Source organism: Hordeum vulgare, chromosome 2H, assembly GCF_904849725.1.
Source record: "Hordeum vulgare subsp. vulgare chromosome 2H, MorexV3_pseudomolecules_assembly, whole genome shotgun sequence".
NCBI classification, from domain to species: Eukaryota; Viridiplantae; Streptophyta; class Magnoliopsida; order Poales; family Poaceae; genus Hordeum; species Hordeum vulgare.
In genome coordinates this window covers 71,312,324-71,340,191 of record NC_058519.1, presented here as the reverse complement: position 1 = coordinate 71,340,191, position 27,868 = coordinate 71,312,324, and the positions used below count along the sequence as shown (strand labels likewise).

General features: G+C 46.5%; 1 long non-coding RNA gene across 1 annotated transcript; it reads left to right on the top strand.

Moving 5' to 3' along the window:
- Nucleotides 1–6,509: 6,509 nt before the first annotated feature.
- LOC123429617 lies at nt 6,510–7,283 on the top strand. Its single transcript, XR_006622716.1, has 3 exons — nt 6,510–6,603; nt 6,951–7,121; nt 7,196–7,283. It is a non-coding gene; the product is annotated as an uncharacterized LOC123429617 (long non-coding RNA).
- Nucleotides 7,284–27,868: the final 20,585 nt, after the last annotated feature.

Here is a 27,868-nt window from a genome sequence, read left to right as displayed (position 1 = left end):
GGGACACGGAGAGACACCGTGGGGAGGTGAGAACCGGTCGGGGCTGACCTCCTTTGCCTTGGGTGAGCCCTGTAGCGCGCCTAGAGCACAGATTTGGCATGCCACGGCATGCTAGAGCGCTCTGGTGTGCTTTGGCCCTGTGTAGTGTGTTTGGGGTTGGCTTAGATGCCCCTCGGCTGCTAGGAGCCGCGAGATGTATTGTTGGTCAATGGGAAGTGCTTTAGGAGATGCTGCAGCTTTTAATCAAAAACTAAATGTTTCATGTTGTCTTACATGCTTGGAACCAAAGAGGGGTCACTCGTCTGCAGTTGAGGAGTGGTGCTGGCAGCCTATGCTAGGAGTTTAATGAGAAGGGAGTGGGTGTAGAGACTACCAGATGGTGTTTGACCAATCTAGCTGAAGGTGTTTGATATGGGTTTGGGGTAGCTAACCTCCACCAATGATGCTGAAAGTTAACAGGATTGTGTTTTAGGAAAACGTAGGATGCTCTACCAAATTTGAGCTCCATTGCACAAGTTTGACTGTGTAAACTTGAAAACACCCCCAAATGGATAGTTCTACCTTATTATAGGAGAATGTGAGCAAAATAGTCCCCACAAATCCTATCCTTGACAGGGTCTCCTCATTTGGGGTATTAAGCACTCCTGCAAAGTTTCAGGCCATTTAGACAAACTTTGCTATGTAGAGTTCCTACATTTTGTTTCTGGACATGAAGGGTTTTTGGACCATTTGGTGAACAAACCACCTTGAAATGATGTGAAACTTGGCATGATCACCAAATATAGATTGGGAAGCATGCTAGAATATTCTAGGAATTTATAGAGAATATTTCCTTTGGAAATATTTCAAAAGGTCAAAAGAGACAGAATAGGTTTTCAAAGGTTTTCTCAAATATTTTGAACATAAATAGGGGTTGAAAATCTTATGTATGGAAAATATATGTATCTGAGTATCTCCGAATTTTCTTAGATTTTTCTAAGGCAGAAAAATAATTTTCCTCTCAGAAATATCATTTCGGGCCTCAGAAAAGGACATGCAAGTAAAATAGAGAACTATTTTATAAAATAAATATTTTGTGGTTTTGGAGATTTATATTAGTGCCAAAATCATAATACAATCTTTGGGTGAAGGCACCCCCTTGGAACCAGGGACTTGTAATGCAAAGCCCAAAGTAAGGTTTTGAATTAGACAAAATGAGAAAAAAGATCTGTTTGGAATTATCATGTTATAAAAATATTATTTTGAGATCGAGATACTCAAGCATGCACACAAGAAATGACAATCATGGAACTTGTAGAATTTGCTTAAAATGTATTAAGAAACTCCAAATTTGAAAATACTACAGTTGAAACCAAGTGAAAACGGGGTGTGACAGACCTATCCCCCTTACAAGAATCTCGTCCCCGAGATTCCTAAGCTAGGTACTAAAATGGTACAGATATTCGGATCAGAGATAGTCTTCACTCTTCCATGTTGCTTCTGCTTCTGTGTGGTTTCTCCATTGAACCTTGAAGTACTTGATGGTGCGGCTTCTGTACAACGCGTAGCTTCGTCGAGGATGCGGATCGGTCTCTCGCGATAAGTGATGTCAGGTTGAAGGTCAATGGCTTGATGGTCGATGTCCTTATAAAGATTTGGACGGTTCGACGCTTGAAGGCACTTCCGAAGTTGCGACACGTGGAAGACGTTGTGCACACCCGAAAGTTCTGGAGGTAGCTCCAACTGGTAAGTGATACGTCCCAAACGTATCTATAATTTCTTCTTGTTCCATGATCTTTTGGGTGACATTGTTATATGTTTTGCTACACTTTTATATCATTTTACACATATTTGGACTAACCTACTAACTCAGTGCACCCACTGCCAGTTTCTATCTGCTGATGTCTATTTTGCACGCGCTTTTACCCAATTTTCCGAAGCCCAAAAAATTCCAGAAAAAATATATAAAAAATCAGCGAGACAAAAGCTTCCGGATAACCGAAGCAGGGCCAGAAGGGGGCCAGGGGCCTCCTAGGCGGCCTGCTGGCACGACCAGGCCCTAGGCCGTGCCAGGGTGTCGCCTGGGTGGGTCCCACCTCCGCCGGTGCCCTCCTTTGTCCTATATTAAAGTCCCGAGAGTAAACCCTCGCAGACTTTCTGGAATCATGAATTTAACCCTCATTTCGGCGCCGCAGCGCTTTTGAGATCGAAGGGAGGATTGACCTCCGAGAGCTTCTCCACCACCATGGACACTTCCTGGACGTGCCGTGAGTAGTCCTCCTTGGACCATGAGTCCATGACCATTAGCTATGTGATGTCTTCTCTCCAATCTTGTGCTTCAATGGTTAGTCCTTGTGAGTTGCCCTACATGATCAAGGCATCTATGTAATTCTCTTGCTATTGTAATGCTCGGTTTGTTTGGATCCATTGGATTATGAGATTATGTTCAGAGTGTTGTGAGTTATATATTTGATTATCCTTTTATATTACGTTCCTTAGTGATTCATGCATGTTCTCCGTTGCTTTTTATTGCTTTGGCCAAGTAGTAGATTGTAACTCCAAGAGGGAGCGTTATGCATGATTGTGGGTTCCACTACAGGAATCACCTTCTTTGCCGTCTGCCATCACAGACGGCAAAGACAGTATCCCTGACGGCAAAGACAATACCACAGACGACAAAGATTATCACGGCCGGCAAAATTTCTGCGTCAGCCTACGACGGCATAGGTCCTTCTTTGCCGTCTGCCCGCGTAAGGCGGACGGCAAAGCTCTTTGCCGTCAGCTTTCCTTAGGAGCTGTCGGAAAAGCTCTTGAGACGGCAGCCGGCACGCGTTGCCTCCGTGAGGGGTTAACGGAGCCTTTGTCGTCTGCCTCCCCGTCAATCTTTGTCGTCTGCCTTCTCCTCCCCTCCCCTCCCCCTCCATCTTTGCCGTCTGCCTCCACGACCATCTTTGCCGTCTGCCGGGTCCTCCCCTCCCCCCTCTCTCCACTCTTTGTCTAGCTTGACGGCAAAGAAGCAGCAGATGGCAAATATCTATTTTCCAGTAGTGTTCATGCCCCTCGATGTCTAGCTTGAGTGACAGAAACATGATACTAGGGGATGTGCTTGTTGCCACCAGGGAGAAAACAACGGTGCTTGTGGCCACGGTTGCATGGAATGTTTACCTTACGCATAGTTCATTAATGCAGTTGTCAATTGCTTTGTGTTTACACTTTGGGTGGGGCTCGCAACTTAATACCGGAGAGATGTTATGGAAACATATCTCAAGGTGGATGATTAGTACGTAGAAGCTGATGAATAAATGTACTACCCATTACTATTGAACCTCTAACTATCAAGTAGCATAATTTGCATTGCGATGCGATCATAATTCTGTCAATTGCCCAACTATGATTTGTTTACCCTAGCATAGTTGTTTATCGTATTTTGGGAGAGAGACATCACTAGTGAACATCATGTGACTCCGGTCCATATCACCATCATTGTTTACACCTCCATCATTTCCACTTTCATTTACTTTCGTGTTGCAATAACTATTACCTTCCCGCTTGTGTTTTGATCCTTTGCAAACTACAAGGCCGGAGAGATTGACAACCTCTCCGTACTCGTTGGGAGAAAAGTTATTTTTGTGTGTGCAGGTCCATGTCTTCTGCTAGCGCCAGGGTGGAAAGCACCTATTTCTTGAGCCTAGGAGTCCTCTTGGTTCGATAAACCTTACAGTCTCCGTCTAAGGGAAATCAGCTGCTGACTACATCTCACTACTAGGAAAAGGGCTATAGATGATATAGACACTAATGGTGCACCAGACAAGTAGTGCGCCACTACTATATAGCAGTGGCGCACCTTTTGCAGGTGTGCCATTAGTGTGATGGACACTAATGGCGCACCACACACTCGGTGCGCCACTACTATATATATATATATATATATATATATATATTTTGCAAAACTACTAATGGCGCACCACCAGCTGGTGCGCCATTAGTAACCAGGGTTACTAATGGTGCATTTGTAGGTGGTGCGCCACTACTATAATTTTTTTTTTGCAAAACTACTAATGGCGCACCACCAGGTGGTGCGCCATTTGTAACCAGGGTTACTAATGGCGCATTTGTAGGTGGTGCGCCACTACTGTAATTTTTTTTGCAAAACTACTAATGGCGCACCACCACCCTCGCCGCCGAGCACCCCCCGCACCCTCCCCCGCTCCACCGCCGCCGACGACCTCCCGCACCCTCCCCCGCTCCACCGCCGTTGAGCACCCACCGCACCAACCCCCGCTCCACCACCGTCGACGACCCCCGCGCCCTCCCCGGCCCGCTCCACCGCCGCCGACGACCCCCCGCACCATCCTCCGCCCCACCGCCGCCGCCGACCCCCCGCACCCTTCCCCGCCGACCCCCCGCACCCTCCCCCGCTCCACCGCCGTCGATGACCCCCCGCACCCTCCCCCGCCCGCTCCACCGCCGCCGCCGACCACCCGCACCCTCCCCCGCTCCACCGCCGCCGACGACCCCCCCCCCCCGCACGCACCCTCCCCCGCTCCACCGCCGCCGACGACCCCCTGCACAATCCCCCACTCCACCGCCGCCGCCGACCCCCCGCACCCTCCCCTGTCTCTTCGCTCAGTTCCCCCGAACGGAATCGGCCGAGCGCACCACCCACCACTCCCTCCCCCCGAGCGTCATTGCTATCCAAAAAGAGATTACTAATGGCGCACCTCTCTGGGTGCGCCATTGCTATCCAAAAAAAGATAACTAATGGCGCACCTCTCTGGGATGCGCCATTGCTATATATAAAAAAGATTACTAATGGCGCACTGTATGGGGATGCACAATTGCTATTAAAAAAAATTCTAATGGCGCACCCCTCGGGGGTGCGCCATTGCTAACCCTCTCTGCCTCTGCCCTCGCCTCTCCTCTCCTCTCCCAAATCCAACCGGCCGGGATCTCGCCTCTCCACTCTCTCTCCACCCCCACCCCTCCCCCATGCCGTCGGCCAGCCGCATCCCCGCCGTGCGGCCTGCCCCCCACCCGCCGACGGATCTCCGGATTGGATCGTGGACGAGGTCGGGGTCCGGGTGGTGCGTGGTGAGCGCCGGTCCCCTTCCTCGCTCCACTCAGGTATGGCGACCCTGATCCTCCACGTGCCAGCCCCCCTCATTCTTTCTTCCCGCACGCACTCATCCGGTGTTCCGCTAGCCGTTCAACCACGGGATCCGTCCCGTCCCCGCCGCCCGTTCGGGCCAATGCGGCAGCGGGTGCCGTTGGTCCTGCTTCCTAGGCTGCTAGTGCTCTGCCCGCCAGGCGGCCCGGGATCCTTGAGAGCCGCTTGGCAGATCTACGGCTGTTTCTTCCAATGCGGTTCCGGAGCGCCGGCACCCGCGATTCTGGTCAGCGGGAAATGGCGTCCAGATTTGGCCGGCTCTGGATTCGTGGCTCCTAGGGGTTGCTGGTGGGATTCACATGCAGCCATCGATTCTTGGCTCCGATGCTAGTCACTTCATACTGTTCTCATTGACTGTATTATTAGTTCAATCCGAGAGATAGATACATGCATCTGTGCCCATGCTTGCTACGGAAATCTAATCTTATCACACGCGCCACCTAATAAAGCAAATAATAGGTGCACTTCACTAGGATAGCCTCTTCTCTAAGCAAGGGGTCGGGGTCTGGGTGGTGCGCGGGGGCGACGGAAGCGCAGCTCTAGACGGACATGGACTACCCGTGCTCGCAGGTGGGCGTGGACTGCGGTGCCATCCAGCCCGGGGGCGCGTGCTTCGAGCCCAATACGGTGCACGCCCACGCCGCCTACGCCATGAACCAGCTCTACCTGGCCGCCGACAGCCACCCGTGGAACTGCGACTTCCGGCAGTCCGCCACCCTCACCTCCACCAACCCCAGTAAGCCTCCAATCCTTCCTTGGCACCTTCCATCGCCATTGCTCACCGGACCATGCATCACGGACAGGGCAGCAGAGCTTGTTCTTTGCGCTGCCAGTGCCCGGACAGGTGCCAACATTTGGCACTGCGCTGCTCGCATGTGCATTGGTCCTTGATCGCCATTGACTCATTGTCCATTGCATCTGCCCACTGACAATTAGTAATGGATGGAGTACTACAGCACTGTACCTCATTAACCATCCTCTGCGTTTTTACCGCCCTGTCGAATGAATCACACAAAGAGGCTACACACTAACCATGGTTGCGTTGGTTTCTGCAGGCTACGGCTCGTGTGTCTTCACCGGAGGCCAATGATGCATGCAACTGAAAAAATTCTTCCGGCCGTGATGGTGCGGTGAGCGCCATGATTCGATCGAATCATCATCGAGTAAATCCACGAAATAGTGGGCGGTGGTTGTGTGTGGGATGCATTCCTCCCCCTTGTAAAGCCATGAAATAGTGGGCGAGTAAATTTGCATCTATTGTGCCTTCTTAAGGCATGGGGTTACTTTTGAGTTCCATTCATTGTTTCAAAAATCATTCCTACCCCTTGTAAATTCTAATCCCATGGTCTTCTTAAATCCATTCATTGTTTCAAAAATCAGGTGCCTTTGCTGTATACCTGGAGCCCTGGCATGCTGATATTTTTGAGTTCCTTGATCTAAGGAAGAACCATGGCAAGGTAAAATGTTGGCCCAACATTATCTAATTACTTTTTTTGTTTTGCAACTGAAGTACATAACCATTCAAATCTTCTGTGCTTTCTATGACATTCAGATTTACCTCATACATTTAAAGAGCACCCTGTCCTACAGATGCCTCTGGAAGTCTTAGTTTGCTGCAATTTATGCCCATACAAGAGAATAGTTGATATTAACATACTATTTATGTACTACATTTTTGCATAATATGGAGGCTTTTAAAAAATTATCTGCTTACTGTGACCCAATCCTATGCAATTTGTTTGTGATGTGTGTTTCTGTCATATACCATCTCTAGAAGGTGTTCTGATGAATGCCAATTTAATAGGAGGAGAACCGTGCGAGGGATCTTTTCTTTGCTCTCTGGGTTCCTGATCTATTCATGCAAAGAGTACAAAATAATGAGGATTAGTCCCTGTTTTGTCCTAATGAAGCTCTGGGGTTGGCTGATTGCTGGGGTGAGAAGTTTGAGGAATTGTACAAGAAATATGAGAAAGCAGTAAGTTCAAATCTCTACCCATATACAGCGAGTTAGAAAGGAACACTCTTCAGTAATCCACTTTCTGGTTTCAGGGCAAAGCGAAAAAGGTCATTCCAGCACAGACCCTCTGGTTTGACATTTTGAAGGCACAGATTGAAACTGGCACACCTTATATGCTCGATCTTATTGTTATGGGTTCAAGGCTACTTAAGGCATGGGGTCATTAACCAGCACACAAGGCAGCATGACGGCAGCTGTCTTAAAAATAGATTAGGTAGGATTGCATCCCAAAGATATATAATTGATCAACTATCTCAAAATGTAAGATGTTTTTTGACATCGAGATTAATTAAGCAAGAAAACATGAGGGATACCATCGACTTTTCATACTCCCGTCCAGAGCACGGACCCATCTTTCTCTCCGCAAACCTAGACCCGTAGAACTTTTATGATACTACCATTCTGCTGTGACTCCAAATGAACTGTACCAAAACTCCGGTAGATGCCTAGTGCCATGTGACTTAAGAGGATTTTGCTCAACATATTGTATCATGCTTCTCCGTTGTGTCTCATGCCCTAAGTTTATACATCAAACGATATCACCGTATAATCTGCTGATATGAATACTGATTGTAATCTATAATTCTACATACTTCATATGAATCACATATCTAATTGGATAGTTTGATTTATTTGGTGTTGCAGCCATAATAGTTGATACTTGAGCTGAAGTTCTTAGCTTGCAGAGTGAAAGAGCTATTGTACCATCAGTTTCATTTTCTCAACAATTTTGTTGATGATGTCTGGTTGCCTAGTTGTTGGTTTGCATGCCTTCTGTTTGAAGTCCTCTCTGTCCCTTCTCGTCGTATGTAAATAAATTAGAGAGTGACTATTGTTTTTTTGTCTCTTTATTATGACCCGGAATGCTCAGGTTCTGCAGTGCCAATGGTTCTGGTTATCAACAAGGTAGATTGCACACCATTTGTTCCAGGAGAAGAGTTTGAGAAATTCAGCGGAATTTTCAGAAAATATGTGCACACATGTGCGGTCACTGGTAAAGGCATTTTTGAGTTGGAGAGCGCTGTAATAGAGGTCAGAGGTCTTGAGTCCGTGCCTTCCGGGGGACGACGGTGGACTGTAAACTAGGTAAACATCTCCGTACGCCATCGGTAGAAGCCCCAGTAGTTCTTCTCTTAGAATTGTCGCTTCAGTTGTTGCATGAAAGATTGTTGACTTCTTATCCAATTACATTGTGTTGTCCAGAGACAACTGGAACAGCTCATGAGGACCCAGGAAGCTTTCACAAGACTAAGTTGTCGATCAAGGAGCAGCTGCCCTTGGATTTTTGGACTATTGACTTGAGGGACGCTGCATTGGCTCTGGCAACAATCAGTGGAGAGGACATATTTGAAGAAGTTTTGAGGAACATATTCAGCAAATTCTGCATTGGAAAATGATGTCTTTCGGAATCATGCTGGTCCTCAGTCATTTTCGACACTTTTGACCTTTGAGCAACATATGCAGTGGCATAGAACGATCTAAACAAGCCTGGTAGGTATCCAAAGAACAAGCAATGAAATTGAACCCATTTTCTGGATGGGGTCAAAGATCTATAGGCTGGGATTACTGTTGTCACTACCCTATAGATTTGGTTGTATCGTTGTGTATTATATTTGCTATGGAGCTATGTATGTATGGATGCTATGGAGCTATATGTATATATGGATGCTATGGAATTTTGGATGTATGGATGCTATGGAATTTTGACATATGGACCATGAAATTTGTTATGCAACTTTGCATATATGTTATGTGTTGTGGATCACTAAAACTATTGGGCACATATTATGTATTATATATTTGATATATGTGTTATGTGTTGTTTAATTTTTGGTTTTGAAACAAAACATATATATGCCAGAAAGCAAATACTAATGGAGCACCATGGGCTATACTAATGGCGCACTGCCTGGTGCGCCATTAGTATATATGCCCTGGGAGGCATACTAATGGAGCACCATGGGCTATAATAATGGCGCACTACCTGGTGCGCCATTAGTATACCAGATACTAAAGGCGCATCATGAGTGGTGCGCCATTAGTATACCAGATACTAATGATGCACCATGAGCTCTAATAATGGCGCACTGCCTGGTGCGCCATTAGTATACCAGATACTAATGGTGCACCTATGGTGCGCCATTAGTAAAAACTTCTAATGGCCTGATGCTAGTGGCGCACCTGTAGTGCGCCATTAGTACCCAAAACAGGTGCGCCACTAGCAGGCCTTTTCCTAGTAGTGTCTCCAACTTCCAATTGGGGTAACAAACAAGGGGAGAGAAGTATATCCATCAACTCCTCATCAGTAAGCAACTTCTCCACGCCTTGCCGTGATCTTAAAAAGTCCAACGAATCTTGGAGCAAGTTTCCCCTTGACGTGGAAACGCTTAGTACCCTTGAGAGGTGTGACGTGGAGGTATACCTGGTCTCCGGGGTTGAACTCCACTTCTCTGCAATGATAATCCGCATAGCTCTTCTATCGTGACTTGGCAGCTTTTAGGTGTTCCCTGACAAGTTGCACCTTGTCTTCAGCTTCACGGAGAAAGTTTGGCCCAAAAATCAATCCTTCACCAGTTTCAGACCAGTTGAGCGGGGTGCAGCACTTACGTCTATATAGCACTTCGAATGGGGACATTTAGAGACTAGACTGCTAGCTATTGTTGTATGAGACCTTAGCAAACGGCAGACAATCTTCCCATTTGGTCCCACATGCCAAGACACAAGCATGGAGCATATCCTCAAGTATTTGATTCACTCGATCCGTTTGTCCACCCGTCTGCGGGTGGCAGGAGGTAATGAAGGAGAGCTTGGTCCCCAAAGCTTCTTGGAACTTCTTCCAGAATCTTGAGGTGAAGTGCGTGCCTCGGTTGGACAGAATTTCCTTGGGAACTCCATGGAGGCTCACAATACGCTCAATGTAGAGACTAGCTAGCTTGTCTCAACCATAAGTGGTGCTGACAGGAATGAAGTGTGAGACCTTGGTGAGGTGATCGACAATGAACCACATGGAGTCAGTGCCTCTGCTGGACCTAGGTAGACTGGTGACGAAGTCCATACCGACTTTATCCAACTTCCATTCGGGAACTTGGAGACGTTGTAGTACCCCAGCAGGTCGCTGGTGCTCAGCTTTGACTCCCTCTCATACGTCGCACTTGGAGATATAGGAAGTTATTTCCCGCTTCATGCCATGCCACTAGAATCTTTCCTTGAGGTCTTGATACACCTTGGTCCCACCAGGGTGGATTGAGTAGGATGTGTCGTGGGCCTCTTGCAAGATTAAATTCTTGACCTCGGGCTTGTTGGGTATGCATAAACGTTTCCCAAACCACACAACTCCTTGCTCATACACTGATTATCATGGGGCCTTGGCTTCCTGGATCTTCTTCTTGATGCCTTCAATTCTCTCGTGTCCCTTCTGGGCTTCTTTGATATCGTCTGCTAGAGTGGGATTTACATCGAGGTTAGCCAGGAATCATTGTTCAATCAGTTCTAACCCGAAGCTCTCCAGCTCGTCATATAGGGCGGGTAGCCTTTCCTTGATCATAGCATTCAAGGTGTAAGCCTTCCGGCTCAAGGCATCGACCACCACGTTGGCCTTACAGGAGTCATATTGATTGTTGAGGTCGTAGTCTTTGATTAGTTCCGACCATCTTTGCTGCCTCATATTCAACTCTCTTTGGGTAAAAATATACTTGAGACTCTTGTGGTTGGTGTATATTTCACATCGCTTCCCCATAAGGTAATGTCGCCACGTCTTCAAGGCATGCACTACGACTCCCAATTCGAGGTCATGAGTGGCGTAGTTCTCTTCATGCGGGCGTAGTTGCCGTGGCAGATAATTCACGACCCAGCCGTCTTGCATAACACGCCACCGAGCCTTATTCTTGGGGCATCACACTATATCACAAACTCCTTCCTGATATCTGGAGTGGCCAGTACCGGGGCGGTGTTCAATCTCTTCTTTAGTTCCTGGAAGATTTCTTTGCACTCCGGCGTCCATTAGAACTTTTTGCCTTTCTTCAAGAGCTAAGTCATTGGTCGGGCGATGCGGGAGAACTCTTCCACGAACTTGCGGTAGTATCCCGCGAGTCCGAGGAAGCTTCTAACTTCCTTGATGTCAATTGGCGACTCCGAGTTGGTTAGCATGGTAATCTTGGAAGGATGGACTGCCAATCCTTCTGCCGTCATTGTATGACCCAAGAATCCAACTTCGTGTAGCCAGAATTCGAATTTGCTAGACTTGGCATAAAGTTGGTGCTCTCGAAGTTTTTTCAACACTAGCCTCAGGTGTTGCTCATGTTCTTCTTCGCATTTGGAAAAGATTAGTATGTCATCAATGAATATGACAACAAACTTATCTAGGTATTCCATCAAGACTTTGTTCATGAGGTACATGAAGTATGCTGGGGCATTGGTCAACCCAAACGACATGACTGTGCACTTGTACAGACCGTACCAGGTCACGAATGCTGTCTTAGTTATGTCCAGATATGAGATCGATCTTGGAGAATACCTTGGTACCATTTAACTTCTCAAATAGGTCTTCAATCTTGGGGAGTGGATACTTGTTCTTAATCGTGACTTCATTGAGGGAATGGTAATCGACGTAGAGCCTGATAGCCCCATCCTTCTTGGACACGAATAGAACAGGTGATCCCCATGGTGATGCACTCGGACAGATGAATCCCTTCGTGTGTGACTCGTCCAACTGCTTCTTCAACTCTACCACCTCTTGGGACCCCATCCGATAGGGCTTTTTATGGATAGGCCTTGATTTGGGCATGAGCTCAATGATGAACTCGATGTCTCGGTCAGGAGGCATCCCAGGAAGCTCATCAGGAAATACATCCGCGTACTCACATAGTACTGGTACTGGGTCCAACTCTTTTATCGAAAGGCAGTTAAACTGAGGGACTTGAGTGGAGGTAGGCTCGGGGACATATTTGACTTTGACCCCTTGGTCACTTGTCATGGTAATAGCCCTCTTGGCACAGTCCAGTATGCTTTGGTGCTTGGCCAACCAATCCATACCAAGGATCACGTCCAAGCCTTGCGACTTAAGGACGATGAGATCTGCTATGAAGTATATCCCATTAATGTTGATCCCAACTCCTCTACTTCCTAGGTTGGTTCTTAGCACTGCTCCCAGGGTATGTACTGCCATTTTCCCATTAAGGAGCGTAGGCTTCAAACCACACTTTGCAGCAAACTTTTGGGTGAAAAAAATGTGAAGCATCGCAATCAAACAATACCGTTGTTGGGGTGGAGTTGACGAGGAATATACCCTGAATGCAGTCCGGGTCCTCCTTGGATTCCTCTGCGGAGATGTGATTCACGCGTCCCCTGTGGTGGTACTGCTAGTTGCGGGGATCCTGGTTCCTGCCTTGTGCTCCCTGAACTTGTCCTTGATTTGGCGCATTGCGGCACGATGCATCGGGCTTCTTGTTGGGGCATTGCCTGAAGTAGTGTCCTGTCTGACCACATCCAAAGCACCTGACCTGCCCTGGAATGTTGGGCTTGACCCCACTGCTGTTGGGAGGATTGATCATTTGCTTGGGGTTGGCATGCTACTAAGGCTGATAGTTCGAGCGAAATGCAGGAGTCTTGTACTACAGCTGCTGATAGTTAGGCCTTGTCGGGGCGGATTGCCACTGACGTGCCTTCTGGTTGCTAGAACCTCAATTGTCCATCAGCTTACACTTGCGGGTATCATCCATTGCACGACGCTTGTTCTCCAGCATGAGGGCCTTGTTTACCAGATCAGAGAAGGTCCGATATTCATAGACAACAAGCTGGTATTGTAGTGACTCCTGAAGCCCTTCCATGAAGCGTTCCACGTTTGCGGCTTCAGTGTTGACGTCTTCTAGTGCATACCTCGACAAGAGGTTAAATTTCTGCAGGTATTCCTTGACTGTCCCGCTACCTTGATTCGGAGCATGGAACTCCTGCTTCTTAATAGTCATCATCCCAGGGGGAATGTGAGCAGCGTGGAATCCATCTTTGAAGACAGTCCAAGTGATAGCCTGCGCGTCCCACATAATTTGGAACCCGTCCCACCAAGCCCGGGTCGTGCCTCCGAGACAGTGAGAAGCGTAGAGGACTTTCTCGCAATTGTCGGTGCACTTAACCAGCGCGAGGACGTTTTAAATGGTGCTTATCCAGTCATCAGCCTCCAGGGGCTCAGTAGTCTCCGTGAATATGGGGGGCGTAGTCCTCATGAACTCAGACAGAGTGGAGCGACTGTTGCCATTTCTGCCCTGCGGCAGGTTGTTCACTAGGACTTGAGCCAACTACTGGATGCTGGCGTTGTTGGCTTGGAGTTCCTCTCGAAGAATTTGGAGGAACTGAGCCACGGTCATGCTCTCCTGGGGAGACGGTGGTGGGGGAATGTCGCCTTGCTACTGCTCGGGGTGATCTCTAGCTTGGGCAGACCAATCGGTTCCTAGCTGCTGGCTAGAAGTGCCAGTGCTAGGGTTGCCGAAGGTGCTGGTGCGAATAGAAATCACCATCCTGTTTGGAGTAGATAGGTCATTATTCCCAAGTGATCGAGGGGAAATCATAAAGGGATGACGTGCCTATATAAGGGGGCTTTGGTATAATGCAAGTGTGTCAAAAAAAGGTTCAAAGAATCCTATGCAAATAGATTAATTAGGATAGGTGATGCAGTCGCTTACATATTGCCTAAGGCAAAAGCGCGACTTGCATCGAAACATAAACAGGAAGCACACAACATTCATGGTTTCTTATGAACCATTACACGGGCTTGACTTCGCACGGGGGACTCCTAACTTGTCCTAAGATGTCCCTCTAAGAAGCGGATTGCTCTGTCTCATACGCAGGTTCTTCAGGGTCTTCCTCTTCATCCTTGTTGGTGTGGGTGTCTTCTTGCTTCAGGGGTGTGGGGGAAGGAAGAGGTCCATGACGAGGACATTTTGTCGGTGAAGCTGTGAGGAGCTCAGTGTATTCTTCTGCGGTCAGACGATGACTCTTTATAGGAGTGGCCTTGAGCGGTGGTATTCGTCCTTGGAAGGCGATGGCAGATTGCCCTCTGGGTGCTCCCTCCTTCTTAACCTTCCGTGTCTTCATCTTTTCTAGGCGGAGTAGGTCCTTGACTTAGTGAAGTTCTTGGTGGAGCATCACGGATTCCTTGATCAGAAGGTAAGTTAGGCTGTCGGTGGAGAGGCTGTAGTAGGTCTGAAACCTAAGTGGTGTCCCGTCTTCCGGGGATGGATTGAGTGTCTAGCTCCCGTCAAACACGTCCTTAACAAAAGGCAGGTGATGAGTAGCCAGCTCGTTGGCCATCTCGGGAAGGATGTCACGGAGATGCATAGGCGCCTCTCGTGGTGTTGTCTCCACAGCCAACACCACAGTCTCCATGTGTGGTCCTTCAAAGAACCAACTAGTTGGGGAGTCGTTTGCCTTCACTATCACGTCCACGTGATATTCTTTTGTGTCAGAATTGACGCAGTGCTTGTGGTAGAGAAAAATGGGCGTGCGGTGTACTTGACACTTACCAAGATGTCTCCCAAGAGTATGGGAATGCTAGTCTCTAGAAGCGTCTTAGGTACGACGGCCATCTACAAGGTTTTTAGGCGAGGGTTAGAAATTTGTGGGTGGTATGAAAATGTAGTAGGGTGTGGAAAATCTCAAGTGTAAGGGTTGAGTGTGTTATTCGTCTCAGCTATCGTACATGCTACCTAAGGCTTCCTATAATCAGGATGGCTGTGATACCAGCTTTGTGGGGACCCCGACTTACGAGCCGAGATCGCCGAATGAACATGCTCAGTGATCCCAGAGATCAATGCTCACTGACCACACAGAAACTGAATAATAAGAGTCGTACATCCATACATACCGTTTCATAAAATAAATGACCTTTAGGGTCAAGTCTTACATAGATAGGATCTAGAAGGCCAATCACACCATAAAAACTACTAGCGGAAAACTGGGTAGTATATGGAACCCATGACATTAGCCTTAACCAACAGGCATTCTGACTGTGAAGCGTCCTAGTTCGCGTGTCCGTCTCCGACGACGAATTCTTTTCCATATTCCGGTTGCTCCATGTCTGGTCAATAACATAACCAGTGGGAAGCCAATGAGGACTTTGAATGTACTTGCCAACATCCCATGATATGGATAATGTAGTTGGTAGGATAATAAAGTAAAATGCAGCTTTTGCGGAAAGCAACATTAACTCAAGGATAAGCAAGGTCAATTAATTGTATGGATATGCATCATAAGCTAGATAGTAATCATAAGAACAGGTTATAGATATCCATATATTTGTTGAAGGCTGAACACCTCAGGTTCACCTTTGTACCAATTCTCCAAACATGTCATATGATTTTATTCAGATAACATCACTAAACACACACACACACACACACTTGGTTTATGCGGAAACGACTGGACGTAGTTTGAGTAGGATTACCCAACTGTCCTTGACCGTGGACACGACTATTCGAATAGTTTTACACTCTATAGAGTTTGTACGCTGTACCCACGAGATCCGGAAAACTTCTGCGTCATCCATGACTCGCGGTATATAACATACCCGATGTAAGTACTCTATCATTGCCTTTCCCCTGACGACACTAGACAAAGAGTCCACTCGATTGGAACCCAACCCACATGATGTACGTCTTACGAGAACCAACTCTGGATCGTATCATCCATGCAGGGACCAACGGTGTGCCCATAACACGTAAAAATGGCATAGTCAAACTACCTGGTACGACCCCGTCACGAGAGTGACCACATATCACTCCCGCCACTAGTAATGCAGGCTCTTTGCTAGCACCGACCACAGTAATCAAAAAAGCCCCGTCCCATAAAGGGTTATCGTGGTCGCACATGTAAGGTTGGGACGGTCGGCACATCAAAATCTAATCTCATTTTCGAAACCACTCTCACAAAACCTTTTCGGTACACCACTTCTTCCTCAGGTGCTCATCCAACTCAACACCATCACCCTAGGGCATTAGTGGCACCCGACGGGGTTTTCGTAAAACATTTGATATCAACTGTGTGTTACCATCATCATGCATATGCTCATCCTATGCATAGAACTACTAGGACTTGTCAACTTTTATCAGCGTGACCTTCGTAGGTGGTAGGTCATGCTCAAATGCAAGTGCTCCAGAGGAGCCATCGGTAGCACCATGCCGGGGTCCACCGGTTAATCTTAACTATATGCATCGAAACAAAGTAATCAATATGTCATGAATAAAACATTTTCTGAGACATGGTCAAAGGGTTGCTTGCCTTATCAGCTAGGTATCCGGGGTCTTCGGGGTCTTCGGGTCCAAGTCCTTCATCAAATGCAGGATCTATCATCGTAATAATAATAATAATAATAATAATAAGAACACTCAAAAAACAGTGCACAAACTCACTTTACAAATGTTAATCTATTCTGAAAAATCTTTGCTTTAGTTTGAAAAATGTTTGTTTCCGTTTTTTATGAAAAAAATATATTTTCAATCTATTTAACAAAAGCTTAAAATATTCAAACTAGGCATTTTAATTGAAGCTATGCAAAAAAGTCTTTCAAAAAATTGCACAACAACAATAATAAATTCTACACATTTTCAAAAGATTTGTGGTTGAAAATATTTGAAATTTGATTAAATATTTTATCATGCAAAAATAATCTAAAATCAGATTTAAAAGAAAAAGGAAAATGGGGCTCAACCCCTGACCTGGCTCGGCCAGCAGCTGAGCCGACCCAACTGGCCAACCGGCGAGTTAGCCAGCCAGCTAGCCCAGGAACGCGTGCGCGGCCAAGTTTAAACCTAACGCACGGGCTCGTGCGGTCAGTGGCAGAAAGAGGAGAGAGGGGGAGAGGCTGGCTACCGAAATGTGGGGCATGCTTCACTACTAGGAAAAGGGCTATAGATAATATAGCCACTAATGGCGCACTAGACAAGTGGTGCGCCACTACTATATAGCAGTGGCGCACCATGTGCAGGTGCGCCATTAGTGTGATGGACACTAATGCCGCACCACACACACGGTGCGCCACTACTAACAAACTTTTTTTCCAAAAGTACTAATGGTGCACCGGGGCAGAGTGCGCCATTACTAACCATTACTAGTTTAACTAGTAATGGCGCACCACTCACAAAGTGCGCCACTACTATTTTTTTGCAAAACTACTAATGGCGCATCACCAGCTGGTGCGCCATTAGTAAACAGGGTTACTAATGGCGCACCTCTCTCGGATGCGCCATTGCTATAATTCTCAACCCAAGCCCAAAGCCACCGATGCGTGAAACCAACCCACCCCACCCCACCCAACGCACCCACATCCTGCCCCGATTCAGAGAGAGACCTCGCCGCCGGACATGGCCTCCCCCACTCCTCCTCCTCGTCCCCCCATCAGAGGGTAAGAGGGAGGGAGATCTACCACCGCCGCGAACCAGCAGATGAGCGGCGTCAATGGTGCGCCCAGATCCACCCCTTCCTCTCGCCATCGTCGTTGACCTCCTCTGTGTTGGGGAACGTCGCATGGGAAACAAAAAATTTCCTACGCGCACGAAGACCTATGATGGTGATGTCCATCTACGAGAGGGGATTTCCGATCTACGTACCCTTGTAGATCCTACAGCAGAAGCGTTAGTGAACGCGGTTGATGTAGTGGAACGTCCTCACGTCCCTCGATCCGCCCCGCGAACAATCCCGCGATCAGTCCCACGATCTAGTACCGAACGGACGGCAGCTCCGCGTTAAGCACACGTACAGCTCGACGATGATCTCGGCCTTCTTGATCCAGCAAGAGAGACGGAGAGGTAGAAGAGTTCTCCGGCAGAGTGACGGCGCTCCGGAGGTTGGTGATGACCTTGTCTCAGCAGGGCTCCGCCCGAGCTCCGCAGAAACGCGATCTAGAGGATAAACCGTGGAGGTATGTGGTCGGGCTGCCGTGGAAAAGTCGTCTCAAATCAGCCCTAAAACCCCACTATATATAGGAGGAGGAGGGGGGAAACTTTCCTTGGGGTCCAAGGACTCCCAAGGGAGTCGGCCGAGCCAAGGGGGAAGGTCTCCCCCTCCCAAACCGAAATCCACTTGGTTTGGAAGGTGGAGTCCTTCTTCCCTTTCCCACCTCCTTCTTTTTTTTTCCTTTCCTCTTTGATTTTCTTTCCTATGCGCATAGGCCTCTCTTGGGCTGTCTCACCAGCCCACTAAGGGCTGGTGTGGCACCCCAAACACCCATGGGCTTCCCCGGGGTGGGTGAGCCCCCCCCCCCCCGGTGAACTCCCGGATCCCATTCGTCATTCCCGGTACATTCCTGGTAACTCCGTAAACCTTCCGGTAATCAAATGAGGTCATCCTATATATCAATCTTCGTTTCTGGACCATTCCGGAAAACCTCATGACGTCCGTGATCTCATCTGGGACTCCGAACAACATTCGGTAACCAACCATATAACTCAAATACGCATAAAACAACGTCGAACCTTAAGTCTGCAGACCCTGCGGGTTCGAGAACTATGTAGACATGACCCGAGAGACTCCTCGGTCAATATCCAATAGCGGGACCTGAATGCCCATATTGGATCCTACATATTCTACGAAGATCTTATCATTTGAACCTCAGTGCCAAGGATTCATATAATCCCGTATGTCATTCCCTTTGTCCTTCGGTATGTTACTTGCCCGAGATTCGATCGTCAGTATCCGCATACCTATTTCAATCTCGTTTACCGGCAAGTCTCTTTACTCGTTCCGTAATACAAGATCCCGAAACTTACACTAAGTCACATTGCTTGCAAGGCTTGTGTGTGATGTTGTATTACCGAGTAGGCCCCGAGATACCTCTTCGTCACACGGAGTGACAAATCCCAGTCTCGATCCATACTAACTCAACGAACACCTTCGGAGATACCTGTAGAGCATATTTATAGTCACCCAGTTACGTTGCGACGTTTGATACACACAAAGCATTCCTCCGGTGTCCGTGAGTTATATGATCTCATGGTCATAGGAACAAATACTTGACACATAGAAAACAGTAGCAACAAAATGACACGATCAACATGCTACGTCTATTAGTTTGGGTCTAGTCCATCACATGATTCTCCTAATGATGTGATCCCGTTATCAAGTGACAACACTTGCCTATGGCCAGGAAACCTTGACCATCTTTGATCAACGAGCTAGTCAACTAGAGGCTTACTAGGGACAGTGTTTTGTCTATGTATCCACACAAGTATTGTGTTTCCAATCAATACAATTATAGCATGGATAATAAACGATTATCATGAACTAAGAAATACAATAATAACTAATTTATTATTGCCTCTAGGGCATATTTCCAACACTCTGGTCCTTGCCTCATATCCACTACCACGCACGGGTAGCCCCCGCCATGGAAGGTTAGGGTTTCCTCTACCCCTCGTCCCTGTTGATTGGTTTCGATTTCGCTGATGCGGGTTCCCCCACCCCTCCTGATGCGCGCAGGCAGGTGCACCACCGAGTAGACCGGCCCTCTCCTCATGCTCTTCCTTCCCTGGGTGTCAGTGCCAACCACACCTGCGTATTGCACCATGATACGTCTCAAACGTATCTATAATTTTTGATGGTTTCACGCTGTTATCTTGTCATCTTTGGATGTTTTATGTACCTTCTATATCTTTTTTGGGACTAACTTATTAATTCAGTGCCAAGTGACAGTTCTAGTTTTTTTTGTGTTTTTGGCTCTTTTTAGATCTGATTTTGGAACGGAGTCCAAACGGAATAAAATACCCGAAATGATTTTTTCCCGAACAAAAGAAGATCAAGGGGGCTTTTGGGCCAAGCCAGGAGGGCTACAGGGAGCCCACAAGCCCCCACTCCACCACCAGGGGGAGTTGGCGGTGGGCAGGCTTGTGGCCTCCCTAGCGCCCCCCTGACCAAGATCTTGCGCCTATATATTCCCTAAAAGTCGGAAAAAAATCAAGGGAGCCACGAAAATACTTTTCCGCCGCCGCAAGCTTCCGTTTCCGCGAGATCTCATCTGGAGACCCTTCCCGGCGCCCTGCCGAAGGGGACTTTGGAGTTGGAGGGCTTCTTCATCATCATCAGCGCCCCTCCAATGACTCGTGAGTAGTTCACTTCAGTCCTACGGGTCCGTAGTTAGTAGCTAGATGGCTTCTTCTCTCTCTTGGATCTTCAATACAAAGTTCTCCACGATCTTCATGGAGATCTATCCGATGTAATCTTCTTTGGTGGTGTGTTTTTCGAGATCCGATGAATTGTGGATTTGTGATCATATTATCTATGATATATATTTGAGTCTTTGCTGATTTCTTATATGCACGATTTGATATCCTTGTAAGTCTCTCTGAGTCTTGGGTTTTGTTTGGCCAACTAGATCTATGATTCTTGCAATGGGAGAAGTGCTTGGTTTTGGGTTCTTACCGTGTGGTGACCTTGCCGAGTGATAGTAGGGGCAGCAAGGCACACATTGTGTAGTTGCCATCCAGCATAACAAGGTGGGCTCTGTCGTAGATATGACATTGTCCATCTACATCATGTCATCTTGCTTAAGGCGTTACTCTATTCTTTTGGACTTAATACACTAGATGCATGCTGGATAGCGGTCGACGTGTGGAGTAATACTAGTAGATGCAGAAAGTTGTTGGAAATATTCCCTAGAGGCAATAATAAAATGGTTATTATCATATTTCCTTGTTCATGATAATCGTCTATTGTTCATACTATAATTGTATTAACAGGAAACAGTAATACATGTGTGAATAAATGGATTACAATGTGTCCCTAGCAAGCCTCTAGTTGGCTAGCTCGTTAGTCAATAGATGATCATGGTTTCCTGATCATGGGCATTAGATGTCATTGATAATGGGATCACATCATTAGGAGAATGATGTGATGGACAAGACCCAATCCTAAGCCTAGCACTAGATCGTATTGTTCGTATGCTAATGCTTTTCTAATGTCAAGTAGCTTTTCCTTCGACCGTGAGATTGTGCAACTCCCGGATACCGTAGGAGTGCATTGGGTGTATCAAACGTCACAACGTAACTGGGTGACTATAAAGGTGCACTACGGGTACCTCCGAAAGTGTCTGTTGGGTTGGTACGAATCGAGATCTGGATTTGTCACTCCGTGTGACGGAGAGGTATCTCTGGGCCCACTCGGTAGAACATCATCATGAGCTCAATGTGACTAAGGAGTTAGTCACACGATGACGTGCTACGGAACGAGTAAAGAGACTTACGGGTAATGATATTGAACAAGGTATAGGTATACCGACGATCGAATCTCGGGCAAGTTCTATACCGACAGACAAAGGGAATCGTATACGGGATTGATTGAATCCTTGACATCGTGGTTCATCCGATGAGATCATCGTGGAGCAAGTGGGAGCCACCATGGGTATCCAGACCCCGCTGATTGTTATTGGTCAGAGAGGTGTCTCGGTCATGTCTGCATGTCTCCCGAACCCGTAGGGTCTGCACACTTAAGGTTCTGTGACGCTAGGGTTATAGGGAATTGTTATATGAGGTTACCGAAAGTTGTTCGGAGTCCCGGATGAGATCTCGGACGTCACGATGAGCTCCGGAATGGTCCGGAGGTAAAGATTGATATATAGGATGGATGGTTTCGGATACCGGAAGTGTTTCGGGCATCACCGGTAACGTACCGGGACCACCGGGACCACCGGAGGTGGCCCCGGGGGACCACCAAGGGGGGCAACGACCCCGGGAGATAAGGTGGGACAAGTGGGGGTGGGAACCAGCCCCTAGGTGGGCTGGTGCGCCTCCCCACTCAGCCCATTGAGCAAGGGAGAGAAAAGGGGGGCAAACCCTAAGCCAGGTGGGCCTAAGGCCCACCAGTTGGTGCGCCACCCCTCCTCCCCCCTCTGGCCGCCGCACCTCCCATCTGGGGGGGCTGCCGCACCCCATAGGGTGGGAACCCTAGGGGTGGCAACCCCTCTCCCCTTCCCCTATATATAGTGGGCACTTTTGGCCATTGGAGATTAGACTTTTCCCTCTCCCTCGGCGCAGCCCTGCTCTTCTTTGTCCTCCTCCCTGCCGGTGCTTGGCGAAGCCCTGCCGGGAGACCTCGTCTCTCCATCGACACCACGCCGTCGAGCTGCTGGAGTTCTTACCCAACCTCTCCCTCCTCCTTGCTGGATCAAGGTGCGGGAGACGTCACTGGGCTGCACGTGTGTTGAACGCGGAGGTGCCGTAGTTCGGCACTAGATCGGAATCGTTGTGAGTACGACTCCATCAACCGCATTCTAGCAACACTTCAGCTTAGCGATCTTCAAAGGTATGAAGATGCTCTTACCCCTCTCTCGTTGCTGGTCTCTCCATAGGAAGATCTGAATATGCGTAGGAAAATTTTGAATTTATGCTACGTTACCCGACAAAAGTATCGGTCTACTTGTTTTGGACGTGATGCCTATAGATATAATCATTGCCATAGATATCGTCTCGATTTGCGCGGTTCTATCAATTGCTCGATAGTAATTTATTCACCCACCGTCTACTTGCTTTCATGAGAGAAGCCACTAGTAAACACTATGGCCCCCGGGTCTATTCACATCTATCGTTTCCACTTTCGCTTTTACTTTGCTGCTTTCAGTTCTCACTTGGGGAACAATCTATATGGCATTGACAACCCGTTCATAGCGTTGGGAGCAAGCTTTTTGTGTTTGTGCAGTCTCTTGTGATACTCCTTCATTGGATCGATACCTTGGTTCTCAAACTGAGGGAAATACTTACCACCGCTGTTCTACATCACCCTTTCCGCTTCGAGGGAACACCAACGCAAGGCTCCAAGGCCACGGGGGAAATCCTTTGCATATTTTCCTAGGAAGTCCCTTAAGGCGTAGCCGTAGCAGAAGGATTCTTGGTGCCGTTGCTGAGGAGTGTCAAGCAACACTCCTATTTCTGGCGTCGTTGGAAGGTCTTTTGTTGCAGTAGCAGAAGTATTTCTGGCGCCGTTGCCGGGGAAGGAGAGATCTTTCCATGTAGGTCTCACAAACTCATCTCTTGCTTTTACTTTTTTGCCAGTTGCCTCTCGTTTTCCTCTCCCCCACTTCACATTTGCCGTTTTCATTTGCCTTTTTTGTTTGCCTTTTTCGTTCGCCCTTTTCTCTCAGTTGCCTTTCCGTTGATGGTGTGCTATGTGCCTTCAATATGCTTGCATCTTCACTTGTTGAAAATCTAGTGATATGGATCCTCATCGACTTGCTAATCTCTTTAAGAGACCCACTTATGTGGAACAAAATGCTAGTCAGTTGAGTGCACTTGACTATCTTTATGGAGTTTTGCTTGAGATGCGTGAATCTAAAAATCATGATGAAGAAATTCATGAAGTGATTCACGAGGGCTCCTTGGATGAAAATCATGATTGCAATGGTTTCACTATAAATTCTATTAGTGACAATCATGCTAAAATTATGCAGAACCCTAAGCTTGGGGATGATAGTCTTGCTATGACCACTACTTGTTGCAAAGATCATGATTGGGGTGATGATTTTTCTGTCGATCTTCAAAATTTGTTTAAGCCTCAAGATGAATATGATATTTGCAATATTATTGAAAGTGGGTTTGGAGAAGTCATGAGTTTAGATGATAATCCCACTATTTTTGAAGAGCGTCAACTTTGCATGCATGTGGATCATGAAAAGAATATCCTATGTGATAGTTACATTGTTGAATTCAAATATGATCCCACATGTAATTGCTATGAGAGAGGAAAATATTTTGGTAGAAACTTTCATGTTACCAATTTACCTCTCGTTATGTGGAGATTGCTATTGTCTCTTTCTTCTTCCTTGCATAGGGCAACTATTGGTTGTCTTGACAATCTGTTTTCCTATAAAATGCCTATGCATAGGAAGTATGTTAGACTTAGATGTGATTTTCACATGCCTTAGGATGCTCTTTGTGAGAGCATCATTCAATGCCTAGCGAAGGGCGTTAAACAATAGCGCTTGTTGGGAGGCAACCCAACAAATCTATCCATTTTCTTTCTGTTTTGTGTTTTCACACTTTCATAATTCTGTTATGATTGTGTTTTTTGTGTTTCTTTTTGCGTTTGTGCCAAGCAAAACCGTTATGATTAGTCTTGGGGATGATCATTTGGTCATGCTGGAAAAGACAAAAAGTTTCTGCTCACGAAAAGAATTTTCATTTTTTTATGTAAGAGCTTTTGAGTTGATTCTTTTTGATGCTGATTGCTACGCAAATTCTTCAGAATGTCGTAATTTTGCAGAATTTTGGAGTACCAGAGGTATATGAAATATACAGATTGCTACAGACTGGTCTGCTGTTAAGAGATTGTGTTTTTTGTTGTGTTGGTTGCTTATTTTGATGAAACTATGGATAGTATCAGCGGGTATTAGCCATGGAAGATTGAAAATACAGTAACCCAACATCAGCACAAGTATAATTTAAGTTTTCTACAGTACCTAAGGGAGTGGTGGTTTGCTTTCTCATACTAATGTTATCACGAGTTTCTGTTTAAGTTTCGTGTTGTGAAGTTTTCATGTTTTGGGTGAAGTACTTATGGACAAAGAGATAAAGAGTGGAAAGAGCTCAAGCTTGGGGATGCCCAAGGCACCCCAAGAGATTCAAGGATGCCGTAAAAGCCTAAGCTTGGGGATGCCTCGGGAAGGTATCCCCTCTCTCGTCTTCAATCCATCGGTAACATTACTTGGGGCCATATTTTGATTCACCACATGTTATGTGTTTTAGCTTGGAGCGTCTTCTATCGTAGGAGTCTTTTATTTAGGCTGTGTCACAATCATCCTTGCTGCACACCTAGAGAGAGAGACATGCACTCACCATGATTTTGTCGAGCTTCACTTATATCTTTTGGTAGACAATTCAGCTCACATGTGTTTCACTTATATCTTTTGAGCTAGATACTTTTGCTCTATGTGCTTCACTTATATCTTTTAGAGCACAGCGATGCGTGGCTTGGTAGTTGATCTATGATTTGAAAGTAGTCTCAAAAGGGGTAGTTATCCAAAGGGATACGAAAACTTCCACCTTCATATGCTTTGAATAGTTAGAAAAGTTTGATTCCTCTCAATTAGTTTTGAGATATGGTTGTGGTAATATTGAAGTTATGCTAGTAAGGTGTTGTGGATCTAGAAATACTTGTGTTGAAGTTAGTGATTCTCGTAGCATGCACGTATGGTGAACTGCTATTTGATGAAATCTGAGCATGATTAGTCTATTGATTGTCATCCTTTGTGTGGCGGTCGGGATCGCCCGATGTTTTATACCTACCAACCCTTCCCCTAGGAGTATGCGTTGAATGCTTTGTTTCGATTACTAATAAAACTTTTGCAACAAGTATATGAGTTCTTCATGACTAATGTTGAGTCCATGGTTTAGATGCACTTTCACCTTCCACCATCACTATCTTCTTAGTGCCGTGCAACTTTCGCCGGTGCACAAAACCCACCATTAGCCTCCCTCAAAACAGCCACCATACCTACCTATTATAGATCTTTCAAAGTCATTCCGGGATATATTTCCATGCAACTACCACCATGACATGTGCCATCACGTGTACATTGCCATTGCATGATCGTAAGATGGCTAGCATGATGTTTCCATTAATGTCTATGCCATGCTAGATCATTGCCACGGTACACTACCGAAGGCTTTCCATATAGAGTCATCATTGCTCTAAGTTTTGAGTTGAAAGTGTGATGATCATTGATGGAGCATTGTCCCATGTGAGGAAATAAAAGAGGCCAAAGAAGCCCACCAAAATAAAAATAAAAATAAGAGGCAAAGAGCCCAGCAAATAAATAAATAAATAAATGAGAGAAAAAGAGAGAAGGGACAAGGCTACCACTTTTCCACACTTGTGCATATTAAGCACCATGATCTTCATGATTGAGAGTCTCTCGTTTTGTCACCACCATATAGCTTGTGGGAAATTTTCATTATATAACTTGGCTTGTATATTCCAATGATAGGCTTCCTCAAAATTGCCTTAAGTCTTCGTGAGCAAGCAAGTTGGATGCACACCCACTAGTTTTCTTTCAGAGCTTTCACATACTCTTACCTCTAGTGCATCCTTTGTATGGAAATCCCTACTCATTCACATTGATATCTATTGATGAGCATCTCCACGGCTCATTGATATGCCTAGTTAATGTGATCATCTTCTCCTTATTTTGTCTTACAACCTCCACCACACTCCACACCATCTATAGTGCTATAACCATGGCTCACGCTCATGTATTGCGTGAGAGTTGAAAAGGTTTGAGAAGGTAAAGGTGTGAAACAATTACTTGGCCAATACCGGGGTTGTGCATGATTTAAATTCATTGTGCAATGATGATAGAGCATAGCCAGACTATATGCCTTTGTAGGGATCACTTTCTTTTGGCCTTGTTATTTTTAAAGTTCATGATTACCTTGCTAGTTTGCTTGAATTATTATTGTTTCCACATCAATAGCAAACTATTGTTTTGAATCTAATGGATCTGAACATTCACGTCACATAAGAGGAGTTACAAAGGACATCTATGCTAGGTAGCATGAAAGCATCAAAAATTCATTCTTTATCACTTCCCTACTCGAGGACGAGCAGGAGTTAAGCTTGGGGATGCTTGCTACGTCTCAAACGTATCTATAATTTTTGATGGTTTCACGCTGTTATCTTGTCATCTTTGGATGTCTTATGTACCTTTTATATCTTTTCTGGGACTAACTTATTAATTCAGTGCCAAGTGCCAGTTCCTGTTTTTTTGTGTTTTTGGCTCTTTTCAGATCTGATTTAGGAAGGGAGTCTAAACGGAATAAAATCCCCAAAATGATTTTTTCCAAACAAAAGAAGATCACGGGGCTTTTGGGCCAAGTCACGAGGGCTACAGGGAGCCCACAAGCCCCGACTCCGCCACCAGGGGGGAGACGGCGGTGGGCAGGCTTGTTGCCTCCCTGGCGCCCCCTGACCTAGATCTTGCGCCTATATATTCCCTAAAAATCAGAAACAAATCAAGGGAGCCACGAAAATACTTTTCCGCTGCCGCAAGCTTCCGTTTCTGCAAGATCTCATCTAGAGACCCTTCCCGGCGCCCTCCCAGAGGGGACTTTGGAGTTGGAGGGCTTCTTCATCATCATCATCGCCCCTCCAATGACTCGTGAGTAGTTCACTTCAGAGCTACGGGTCCGTAGTTAGTAGCTAGATGGCTTCTTCTCTCTCTTGGATCTTCAATACAAAGTTCTCCATGATCTTCATGGAGATCTATCCGATGTACTCTTCTTTGGCGGTGTGTTTGTCGAGATCCGATGAATTGTGGATTTGTGATCAGATTATCTATGATATATATTTGAGTCTTTGCTGATTTCTTATATGCATGATTTGATATCCTTGTAAGTCTCTCCGAGTCTTGGGTTTGTTTGGCCAACTAGATCTATGATTCTTGCAATGGGAGAAGTGCTTGGTTTTGGGTTCTTACCGTGTGGTGACCTTTCCCAATGACAGTAGGGGCAGCAACGCACACATTGTGTAGTTGCCATCAAGGGTAACAAGGTGGGCTCTGTCATAGATATGAGATTGTCCATCTACATCATGTCATCTTGCTTAAGGTGTTACTCTGTTCTTTTGGACTTAATACACTAGATGCATGCTGGATAGCGGTCGACGCGTGGAGTAATAGTAGTAAATGCAGAAAGTATCGGTCTACTTGTTTTGGACGTGATGCCTATACATATAATCAT